Below are 12,602 nucleotides of genomic sequence, written 5' to 3' on the forward strand. Positions count from 1 at the left end.
ATGTGCTTGGACCGACGGACTCGGTTGGTGCTTAGGACCCGACCTGTGCCCCCCCCCTCTTGTTAAAGAGTAGTTCACCCTTAATCAGTTTTTTTTAAGTGGAACCTTTAATCAGTGTAATACAAGAGATTCAAGCATTACTATGCTAATAATCCAAAAGTTAGATGGATAGTACAATGTATATAGGCATTATTCTCTCCTGGTATCCAATTAAACGCCTCTCTTGTCTTGGAATAATGTGAAAGAATACAATCTCCCAAATTTATGCATGCTCAACTCCAGATCATAAGATTCCTAACTTGGTGCTCCTAATGGTAATTTCCACCCGTTTTAGCTCAGTAATCTTAATATTTTTAGCACAAATTCTATCAGAACACCCACAAAGAAATAAGAAGGATGGAGTAGGTTTTAGAAATTCTATCTGTTCCTCTTTATGTTTCAAAACTCTTCAATTCCATAGGGAATGTTCTGACAGATACTTGCATCCACAATTTCTTTTGAATCCAAGTGATGAGATCCATGCTTGCATTTTGTAAAAATATTGACGGTTACTTATTATAAATTGGTCATTTTTGTTATCAAGAAGCCGACAGCAGTGCGAAAATAGGAGGGTAAATAGATAAAAGACACAGTTTAATCTCATGAATTTGAAAGAACAGGGTTTTTTTTTTGGGTACTGACTGGTTAACTTGAGAGGCAACAAATAGATGAAAATTCTTCGGGGTTGGAGCATTTTTGCAAAAAAGAAAAAGTCCTCACCGGTCACTATCTAATAATACAGTATTGTAATATATATCTTAGGTTTTTATTATATTAAACCCTAAATTCTTTTTCTTAATTTTATATTGGACTTTTGAATCTCCACATTTCCAATTTAGATCCCAAGCCTATTAAATTTGTTGCAAATAACATCCTTCAAAAATAGAATTTCGTAGTTGGACATTAAATCCTTTCTTTATTTTTGTAGTATATCTCAAAATCTTCATATTTCAATGACACACACCAAGAGACACCAAGACCTAATCATAATATAATATGGTAACAGTTACAGCTCCAATTGGTATAATTTACAAAACCTAATAATTTTGGGCGTAAATTGAAAATATGAATATGTGAAAGGCTAACATAAAATATGAACAAAATCCTGTATTTTAGGGTTATTTGCACTTTAATTTCGAAAGTTCTATTTTTGAAATTTAGATACACAAAGTTTTCAAATGATGTTAATTTGACTATGCCCTAACTTTGTTCCCTACTTCCCTTAAATTGAAGATACTAAAGTTTGTTAAAGTTCACTTTTCTTGTTGATATTTTTCAATAAAATTAACCTCATCTTTTTGCACTTCGAGTTATCAAATTGACAAAATAGAAATTCAAGATACGGAAAATGAAAAAAGAACAAAATTTTAAGGTAGTAAGTGAAAAATATCCCTATATTTTAGCCTTGCAATTTTTTATATTAGGCCCTTAAATTTAGGCAATTGGTAAATAGGCTCTCAAATCATTGAATTTAGTACTGGGCCTCCAATTCTGATATCTTTCTATTGCTAGTCAAGATCAAAAGAATTAACTTAAATAACTAATGGGAACCATGTGATCTAATAGAAATTCCAATTATTTAAAGGACTAATTTTGAGACTTTATATAAGAAGTGGGGGACCTCATAGAAATTTAATGATATTAAGGGACTATTTTCAAAATATTAAAAGTGCAAGGGACTATAGGAAAAAAACCAACATCCTAAAGGGTTTTCAATTTTGGCCTCCCACATCTTTCATTATTGAAACTAGTCCTCTATATCTTTCATATTTTGAATTAGAACGGAAATCTTTAAGTTAAGTTGAAGTTAGTCTCCCAAATATCGCAAGGGTTTCGAAATTATTCTCTCTAGTCTGCAACCAAGTTTGCCGTACTAACTTCAAGACACTTAATAGATATGGGAAACTAATTTCAAAATATGAAGAATAAAGGGGAAGATTTATGTAGGCCTCTCCAAATGGCTTGGCCCGGCTCGGCCAAAATTTTTTAATTTTATTTTTTAAAAATTTATTTAAAATTAGATTTTTTTTTTTTGTAAAAAATGGAATTGTAGGAGTAATTTAAATATGCAAAATTTTGACAAAAATTCTATCTTATTATTAATCACTTATAATTATACAATTTGTAAACTTTATAGAAATTAAAATAATAAAAAATAAATTATTTATTATTAATCACTAACAATTACAACTTTTTTGAAAATTATTGTATTACAATAGATAAGTACATCTCAATTAGGTTGGTACATACTCATCTATATCACTATCATTTATAACCCTTCCCGACATAATTTATCACAAATTTACAGTTAAAAAAATAAAAATTACAAACTTGAAGTAACTTTCTACTCTTTATCTTCTATCGTCAACTCATTAAGTCTATGTTTAATATTAGTTGTCCAGTCTATGCCTTGAATTCTTCTCATAGCTCCACCAATCTTGTAAGCACATTATCGTCTGTACGACAAATAGATCCAGCGATGTTCTATAGTCATCGATCAAACGTTGTGATGTGCTGAAGGTGAATTCTTAAACTACGGTAAAAACATGCACTGTTAGTTAATCGCGAGTCATGATGGAAAGTACAATATATGAAACTGCTCCATATACTCTCCACCATTTAAAAATATCAAAATCAACATTATTTTGAGGTTTAACTAAAGATGCAACTAAATATTGATCTATTTCAAAAAAAAAATCCTCGTTGATGATCCTGATCCGCAGTTACTACCCATACCTATTAGCCTCTCTATCATTGATTGCATATCAAAAAGCTTACATTTGCCTCATCTGGAGCTTGTAGAACCTGTAGGTTGAGGTGTGCTTACACCATATCTAATGGTATATACTCATCAAATAATCTTTAAAAATAATATTCAATAGTGTTATAATGAGTAAGAGCAATGATAGTCTAACCACTATCAGTTTCTATTACCATGTTCTCATATAAAGAATTCAACAAATTTTGGTGGCCAATATCCTTCAAGCATGGATTAATAAGAATCCCCAAACCAAAAATAATAGGAATAGGTGATGGGGCATAAATAAGTACTAGTGCACAACTAATCAAGTTATAGTATAAAGAGTTATCGATCCCACGAGGAAGGTGTTTGTAAGAGAAAATTAGAATCGGTTCTTATGTTGTGTGCGTGACAATTAGGAGTGATGAAAATTGTGATTGTGAAGAAATATGAGGAGTGTTGTGAATATGTGCAAAAGTCAACAAATGAGATTATATATGATAGAAATGAGGAGTGGATGTGATAAAAGAATAAATGAAATCATAAGAAAAATAAAGGAAATAAAAATCAAGAAACAAATAAGAGAAAATCAAAAACTAAGAAACAAAATCAAGAAAGAAAAGATGGATGATTCAATTAAAGATATGAGAAATGAGAAATCTAGAATTGAATCCACTAGCTAATTTCAATTATAAAATATAAACTATTATTTTTTTATCATATTTCACTTTAGATTTATTAAGCATGAATTATCAAACCATTTAAAGAAAGTATAACCTATCAAATTATCATCTAAGCAAAATTAAGATGCATGACAAGAACAAAAACAAGGTAGTAATTCTAGAATTCATAAGCATAACCTATCAAACCACTCAAGATAAGCATAGATTATCAAATTTTTCTTCTACCAATTAGTTCTCTAGTTGATTATCCTATACATGATCATTTTAAGTGCAAGAGAATAATTCACATAATATAATGGAAATTGGACTAGTTTCATACAATTCTAAAATTCCTACAAGAGTTAGTTCCATATCTTAAGAAATAAAAGTAAGAAATGAAATAAAAAAAATAAGAACTAATAGTGTCAGTTCTACGTTCCCTAAAAGAGGCCAGAGAGAGTTACCTCATACAATGCCATTCCTTTTATAGTGGATTTTAAGTGCAAGAGAAACTAACTAAAGGTGTGGAATTAAAAATATTAGAAAGAAGACTTACCACAAGCGAATCTCCAATTCCTCAATCTCCAATTCTTTGGTCTTTAATCTCCAAGTAGTTCTTTCACAAAAACACAAAAGTTAAAGAACCAAAATAATAAAATCCTATTTTAGCACCTTCCCCGGCAACGGCGCCAAAAACTTGATGCGGTATAAACATGTACCAAAAAGGTTGCAAGTGCACAACCGAGTCAAGTTATAGTATTTAAGATATCGATCCCGCGAGGAAGGTGTTTTGTAGGAGAAAATATAAAATCGGTTCTTATGTTGTGTGCGTGACAAGTAGGAGTGATAAGTGAATGTGATTGTGGAGAGATAGAGAGAGTGGAAGTGATAGTGTGTAAATCGGCACGAGATATAAGTGAGAGTGGATGTGACAAAGAATGAATATGATCAATAAGGCAAGAAGGAAAAAGAAAATAAAAATCAAGAATAAAGAAAATAAAATTCAAGAATAAAAGAAAATGCAAGAAATTAAAGATGGTGGATTCAATTATAGATATGGGTAATCTACAATTGAACCCACTTCTTAGAAAAGGGTGATTCCCTAGAGGGTTCTAGCCTAAAGGCGAATCAAACAAAATAAAAATAAACAAAAAGAAAAACTAAACCCAAGAGGGTTCTAGCCTCAAGGTGAATAGTATAAGAAATTAAAATCTAACTACAAAATAAAGTGCAAAATCTAAACTACAAAATAAAATTGCAAGAATTAAATGCAAGAAATTAAATCTATTCTATAAGCATGAAATAAATCTAAGGCAAGAGGGTTCTAGCCTCTTGGCTATTTAACAAGAAAATAAAATCTAAACTACAAGCATAGAAATAAATCTACACTAATAAGCAATAAAAAGGAAATAAAAGAGAAAAAGGAAAGAAAATGCAAACCTCTAAATAATTCTTCATCTCCATCTTCATCATCCAACAAAGAGAAGAAATATTTAAAGTGGTGAAGTATCGATGCGGGCATCGATACAGGCATCGATGCGGGCATCGATGCCCCCATCGATGCAGGCATCGATGCCTGCTCTTCTCCTGTTGCTGTCCGCAGAACTCTTTGCTTTTGGGCTTGTGTCTTGGGCTTTGGCTTGGACTTTTGGGCTTGGCATTTTCTCTTGATTTTCCATTGGGCTTTGAATTATTTGAAAGAATTCATTTGGCTTCATGGGCTTCATTTCTTTATTAAATCAAGGGGTTTTTGTTGAGATATTGGAGTTTGAGATTTATTCATCATTAACCTGCAATTAACAGATAAAAGCAATTATTAGTGGTATATTTATTCATATAAAATAGATAATGAGGGTATAAAAATTGTAATAAAATGTGATTATCAGGGTAGGAATGTAACTTGGGCCGAGTCCAGCTAAACAGCTGAGTCAGCAAACATGTGCCACGTGTCAGTTGCTGAATGAAGTGAGTCACTTGATCATTTATTGTGGGAATGACATCATGTGCTTAGTGCTGACTAGGTCCGATGAGTCATAAAGACTATAGGGGTTAAGGTACTGATGATATTGTCAGGGCAGTTAATGCGAGAGTAGTCAGCTGGCGAGGGGTTCGAGATAACTCTCATCCTTCGATCCCTCAGGCACAGGACCAAGAAGTTCCACCTTTTGAGTTGCCTACGCAAGATGTTGGCTAAATAGTAGGCTGAGTTGAGTTGCTCGTGGATTCAAATTGAGGGGTTGGTCGAGTAGTACTATCCTTTGACTCGGTTACGCGAGATGTCGGTCAATCAAGTCGGTCGTGCTGAGTTGGATGTTATCCTAGTCTTGAATTAGTTTAGTTATGTAGAGTGTAAGGCACGTGTCGACTTCTCTGTGGAGATTAATATTTAGTATTTTTAGGGGTTATAGCAATCATCAATTCAGTTTGTTGTGATACATAAATAACCAATTTGTACTCTAGATGTCTAAATATCAGAAGTTACAGAAAATTTATAGTTGAAGTTTTGAAAATAAGATTTTTTTTATGTTTTCCTTGTGATAATATTTCAAAATATCACTGTTGATGTCAATTATCAAACATGGGATTATTTAAGAGTTTGTGGAGTGATTATGGTCCTCTAACTCCTTCTGATGAGTAGTTTTGGGGCTTGTTGTTCTTCCCTGCACATGAAGGAACTCGTAAGAGGGCGGAGTTGGATTCTTCGGGTATTCCTCCGACTATAAAGCCAGTGTAGGCTGTACAAAAATCACAACAGATAGCCAATCCCCATCAAACACCGATGATGGAAGTTACAATCTGACGACTTCCAGAAGGTTACAATTTGAAGACTTTCACGTAGAAGGTTATAATCTGACGACCTTCACAACAACTAATGAAAGCTCTAATTCAACAGCCTTCACAATTAACATTGGGAGTTACAATCTAATGACTCTCATATTTTCAAGGAGCAAAGACGAAGGTTACAAGGTGACGATCTTTGCAAACGCTCTAGCGAAAGAGACTACAAATCGACGGTCTCTTCATATTAAAACGCAGATATCTCTCAAACCGTAAGGAATTTGGCAAAACTGACGGAGCAAACCAAACCCCATGGGGTTGGTTTGGTCAGCTCCATCTCGTCGAGATAGCCGATTTTCATATATAATTCGTCCAATTCCGACTTACGGTTTGAAAGTTATGACCTGTTCTTCGCAGCAAGTTATGTTCTGAAGTCCGTCTGCAAGACTGGACTTCGTCAGAACATCGGACTTAGCCTAAAGCTCACCGAGCCCACCTAAGGCTCACCTCTACATCCAAGATTCAAAATGCAGAGGTCGTACCCGTGTTCTAAACTCAAAACGCAGAGGTCGTGGCTGCATTTCAGATCCAAAACGCAGAGGTCGTGGCTGCGTTCCAAACTCAAAACGTAGAGGTTGTGGCTGCGTTCCAAACTCAAAACGCAGAGGTCGGGGTTGCGTTCCAAACTCGAAACGCAGAGGTCGTGGCTATATTCCAGAGCCAAAACACAGAGTTCATCTCTGTGTTCCAACTCTGCGTCTCAGGTCCAAAACGCAGAGTTCATCTAGCCAAAACACAGAGTTCATCTCTGTGTTCCAACTCTGCGTCTCAGGTCCAAAACGCAGAGTTCATCTCCGCGTCCCAACTCTGCGTCTCAGGTCCAAAACGCATAGTTCATCTCTGCATCCCAACTCTGCGTCTCAGGTCCAAACGCAGAGTTCATCTCTGCGTCCCAACTCTGCATTTTAGATTTACAACGCATCGCGGCCTGTGCGTTCAGCCACCCAAAATAGGCCCAACTCTGCGTTTTTAGTCTAAAACGCAGAGTTCGGGCCCAGAACGCCATTTTCGGCGTTTGACTCGTTCAAACACGAGCCGAACAGTTCCAGGAACCGTTTCCGGGCCCAGAACGCCATTTTCGGCGTTTGACTCGTTCAAACACGAGCCGAACAGTTCCAGGAACCGTTTCCCTCCCAAGATTTGAGGGATTTCCACCCCACTTAGGAGCGGATTAAGGGGGCAGTTACCATCCTTAATCCCATATAAATACGAGAAACTCAATTGAGTTAAGGGATCGGATTTTGTCTCATCAATAGAGGGAGATTCGGTCAAGAGTTGGCTTTTGGGGATCTGGGTTGGAGCTTTTTGGCTGGAGATTTGGCTCTCGGATTCAGCCTTCTTTTTGGTCTTTCGGCTTGGTAGCAAAAAAGTTCTTGGAGCTTTAGAGATCGGCGACGTGAGCTCCTTCATCCTTGGCTTATTAACCGAACTTTCGGTTTAAATCAACTCTTTCATAGAGTTTCAAACTCGTTTAGAGTTATCAACTCGTTCAGAGTTCTTTAAAACTTGCCACGCAAGTTCTCCACAGCGTCAAATCGTGAGGAGAAGATATTGTTCCAGTGAATCAAGACGTTCGGATCGTCAACGGAGAGCAAACTCGACACGAGCAATCGAGGGAGGCACTCCATCGCCTCCGTGAAGAACCCAGAATTAAACAAAGGGGAGAATCAAATTCATTCTCTTCTCTTTTATAATCAGGAAATCCAATTGTAACTGAGATTAAAGGAATACAAATTAATTTTCCTTCATTTCTTTTACTGCAAATTTTTCCACAAACAGTTAGTAATTGATCTTGAGTGGAAAAAAATAGAGTTAGCTCTCCGTTCCCTAAAAAAGGTTAGAGAGAATTACACCATGCAGTGTCGCTCCTTTTATAGTGGGTTTGAGGGGCAATAAGATAAATTGGGCAGAGTCCAGCTAGACAGCTGAGTCAGCAAACATGTGTTATGTGTTGGTTGCTGAAGAAGGTGAATCACCTAGTCATTTATTATGGGAATGACAGCAGGTGCTTGGTGTTGATTGGGTCAGTCATAAAGACTATGGGGGATAGGATAATGATAATGTTGTCAGGGCAGTTAACATGAGAGTAGTCGGCTGGCGAGGGGTTTGAGGTAACTGCCATCCTTTGACTCCTCAGGTCTAAGGCCGAGAAGTACCGCCTTTTGACTCGGCTACATGAGATATCGGCTGAACAGTAGGCTGAGTCGCATCACTGGTGGTTGTAGGCTGTCTAAAAATCACAATAGATAGCTTATCCTCCATCAAACACCGATGATGGAAGTTACAATCTGACGACTTCCAGAAGGCTGTAATCTGAAGACTTTCGCGTAGATTGCTGAAGGTTACAATCTGACGACCTTCACGACAACTGATGGAAGCTCTACTTCAACAGCCTTCACAATCAACATCGGGAGTTACAATCTGACGACTCTCATATTCTCAAGGAGCCAAGACGAAGATTACAAGACAATGATCTTTGCAACGCCATGACAAAAGAGATTACTTGGTGATAATCTCTGCAAGGCAAGACGCGGAGGTCCTCCCCGTGTTTCAACACCAAAACGCCAGGGTCGAACCCCGCGTTACAACATCAAAACGCCAGGGTCGAACCCCGCGTTTCAACATCAAAACGCCAGGGTCGAACCCCGCGTTTCAACATCAAAACGCCAGGGTCGAACCCGCGTTACAACAAGCCAAAACGCGAGTGACCCTCGCGTTCATTGGTGTTCAGCCAACACCCAACCTCGCGTCTCAATCCTAAGACGTGAGGTTAGGGTCCTGAACGCCAACGTGGGCGTTTGACTCATTCAACATGAGTTGAACGGTTCTAAAACCGTTTCCCACAATTTGGGGGCGGTTACACCCCATTATGGAGAGAATTAAGGGGGCGGTTACACCCCTTAATTCCCTATAAATATGGGTAAACTCAACTGAGTTCAGGGTTCGATTTTCTTGGCTTGGATCGACCACTGGAGACAGGCTTTTGAGGAGATCGACATCATCTTCCAACGAAGATCATCTTCAACTTCAGCAACAGGGAGCCTCTGTCCTTGGCTTACAACCGATCTTCGGTTCAAATCAACTCTTTTTCAAGAGTTCAAACTCGATCAGAGTTATCAACTCATCAAGAGTTTTAAACTTGCCACGCAAGTTCTCCACAACGTCAAATCGTGAGGAGAAGACATCGTTCCAGTGAATCAAGACGTGCGGATCGTCAACGGAGAGCAAACTCGACGCGAGCATTCGAGGGAGGCACTCCATCGCCACCGTGAAGAACCCAGTTTTAAACAAAGAGGAAGAACCAATTTCGTTCTCCTCTCTTTTGTAATCAAGTTGTAACCGAGATCAAAGAAATACAAATCAAATTTTCTTTATTCTCTTTCGTGGTAGAGTTTGATCAAGCCAAGTTTGAGAAGGCTATCTCCTCTGGATCCCTTAGCCCCAAGGCTATGCGCAAGATCCACAAAGTTTCCAAGGAGACTAAATCTCCAACAGTTGCTGGAACGCCAAAGAAAGTCCTCTCCTTTGGCCAAAATTCGTCGAACAGCCCCTCCGCTCCAGGAGCGGGCTCGGCCTCTGCTGAACTCGCACAGCGAGTTGAATATCCCACCTCCGCGTCAGCACGACGTGCTACAGGCCATAAACGGCCTATAGAGGAGACCAGCTCCATAAACGTCAACGACGTTGCTGCAAAAGCCTTGAAACAGGCCAAGAAGAACGCTGCTCGTCGAAGAAGAAGGTCTCAGCGACGAGCACAACTTCGAGAAAGTCGATTCTCCAACCAACGCGAACTTCGCGTTCGTGAGCCCAAACGCGACCCTGAGCCCAAACATGAGTTTCGCGAGAACCAGATTGAACGCGGCCCTCAATGGCGCGTTTCACTTCCAAAACGCGGACCTCAAGTCTACATTGAACGCGAACTTCAACTTCGCGTTTCCCAGTCAAAACTCGACCCTCGCGTCGGCAATGAAGAACGCGACCCTCATGTCGCCAAACCAAAACGCGACCCTCGCGTTTCAAGTGCCAAACGCGACCTTCGCGTTTCAAGTGCCAAACGCGACCTTCGTGTCTTAAGTGCCAGACGCGACCTTCGCGTTTCAAGTGCCAAACGCGACCTTCGCGTCTCAAGTGCCAGACACGACCCTCGCGTCCTAAGTGCCAAATCTAATATTGAGCCTGGTGTGTACCGTGGAGCTTCGGGGCGCTGCCCCGAACCCCGCCGGGGGGTATTCCATCCCCCCTGGACCCCCTGGCCAGGGGCGCGCCGCCCCCTGGACCCCGGCTCGCTACGACTAGATTGAGGGGCGGATATAAGAAGTTCATGGATTCAAGGCATCTCAACCAGATCCATGTTCACCAAGAGCCAGTCCTATCCAATCATGGACTGGGGGGTCCAATTCAAACCTCACAATCAGTGAGTAATTCTCCTCGAATCTTTACAACAGATTTGAGAGAGTTCACATTGAGAGAAAGATCGATGCAACAAGTCATTCGTTCATTTCAATGTGAACGACTGATTCCTACGGTCCTCTCGGGATATCAATGCTCGTTGCTTTATTCAACCAACGACGGCGTTCACACAAGAAGAAGACTTCTGAGGATGAATACCTTAGAGTCACTTCTAACATGATCGGCAGAGGGAGATCATCAGTTCCTAGTTCCGATGAGTCAGAGAACGATCAGTCTCCTGGCTTGAAAGACTTCCTGAATAAGTCTGATGGAGTTTATCAACATACTCGGACGCGAACAGGAGCCATTCCCCCTGTCAACTATCGGAGTTTAGCCATGGGAACCAATTCCAATGATGAACACTCAGCCATTGCAGAGTCTCAGTCATCAAGCTCTATTGTTGAACATGAGAGCTACGCTTATATGACGGGAAACCATGAAGATCTCGCGAAGAGACTTGATGAGCAGGAGGCCATGCTCAAATCTCAGCAAGAGGCCATCAATGAACTCCTGGCCCTGTTGACTCAACTCGTCGCAGACAAGGCCAAATCTCAGAAGACAGATTCACCACTCAGGCAAGAATCTTCCCGAAGGGAAAGAACGTCTTCGTCCCGACCTCACACAAGCAAAGGGAAGGGAAAAATGGTTGATGACACGGCTTCTGACCAAGAAGCCCACAACCTGGAATCTTCCTCTGATGAAGGAAGAGAGACGGAGTATGAGCAAAATCCTCAGTCGGCTAAAATCGAGGAATTGGAAGCCCGCCTCAATGTCATTGCTAACAGAAGCGAGCTCCAAGATGAGGGAGTTGTCAGGCCCTACCCTACCGAATGGGACGCAGCCCCTTATCCTCCAAAATTCGAAGTCCCGACGCTACAAACTTTTGACGGCACGGGATCACCGAACCAACATATCTATCATTTCAAGTCACAGACTGGGAATGTAATATCAAACGATGCCAATACGGGCTCGATTGTTCATTGGCACCCTTAAGGGAGTTGCCTTTGAATGGTTCAGAAAACTACCTGCCGGATGTATCCAAAGGTGGGCAGATTTAGAGAGACTCTTCCTGTCAAGATTTTTTGAAGAGGATACAGAAGTCTCCATCCATACCCTTCTCGTCACTAAGCAGAAGAAGAGGGAGTCCGTCAAAGCCTTCGTTAAAAGGTTCCGAACCATGGCTCTCCGGTGTTCGTCAGGTATGACACAGTCTACCTTAGTAGAGACCTGTCGACACAACCTGCAGACCAACATCCTAGCTCGAATAGAGGTTGCAGAATGCCGTTACTGGAGACAACTGATCTCTCAAGGCGAACAGGCTCAGAAGATTATTGCCAGGATCAAAGCTGAAGAACAAAGTGGGCAAGATCAGCCCGAGCAATCGGACCAAGCCCAATCTTCTCCTGAGCAATCGGACCAAGCTCATTCTTCCCAGTCAGAACCAGAAGATACTACGACCACTGAAGCTAATCCTCTTCAGTAGGATGCCGGGTCTCCAATAACTATCACGTTAACAACTACCTCTGATAGTCAAGCTCGTTAGATTGTGGCCCACTAGGCGACGTGCCATGTCTACCCTTTTTCCCCATGACTGGGGGTTGATTGATTTGTAGTTCATTGGATTCTGAGTAATAAATTTTCTGAGTTGTTATGTTTAATAGAATACCTCTGTCAACCACAAAATCTACCAAAACTATCACGTCCATCAACTTGTCAATCAGCTTCAATAGGATGGCAGGTCCACAAAACTATTACGTTAACATTTACCTCTGATAGTCCCTCAACTTGTCAATCCTCTTCTCAATAGGATGACAGGTCCATAAATCTATCACGTTAACAGTTACCTCTGATAGTCTATCAATCTGCCAATCCTC

This window comes from Asparagus officinalis, chromosome 8 (assembly GCF_001876935.1).
Source record: "Asparagus officinalis chromosome 8, Aspof.V1, whole genome shotgun sequence".
Lineage (NCBI taxonomy): Eukaryota > Viridiplantae > Streptophyta > Magnoliopsida > Asparagales > Asparagaceae > Asparagus > Asparagus officinalis.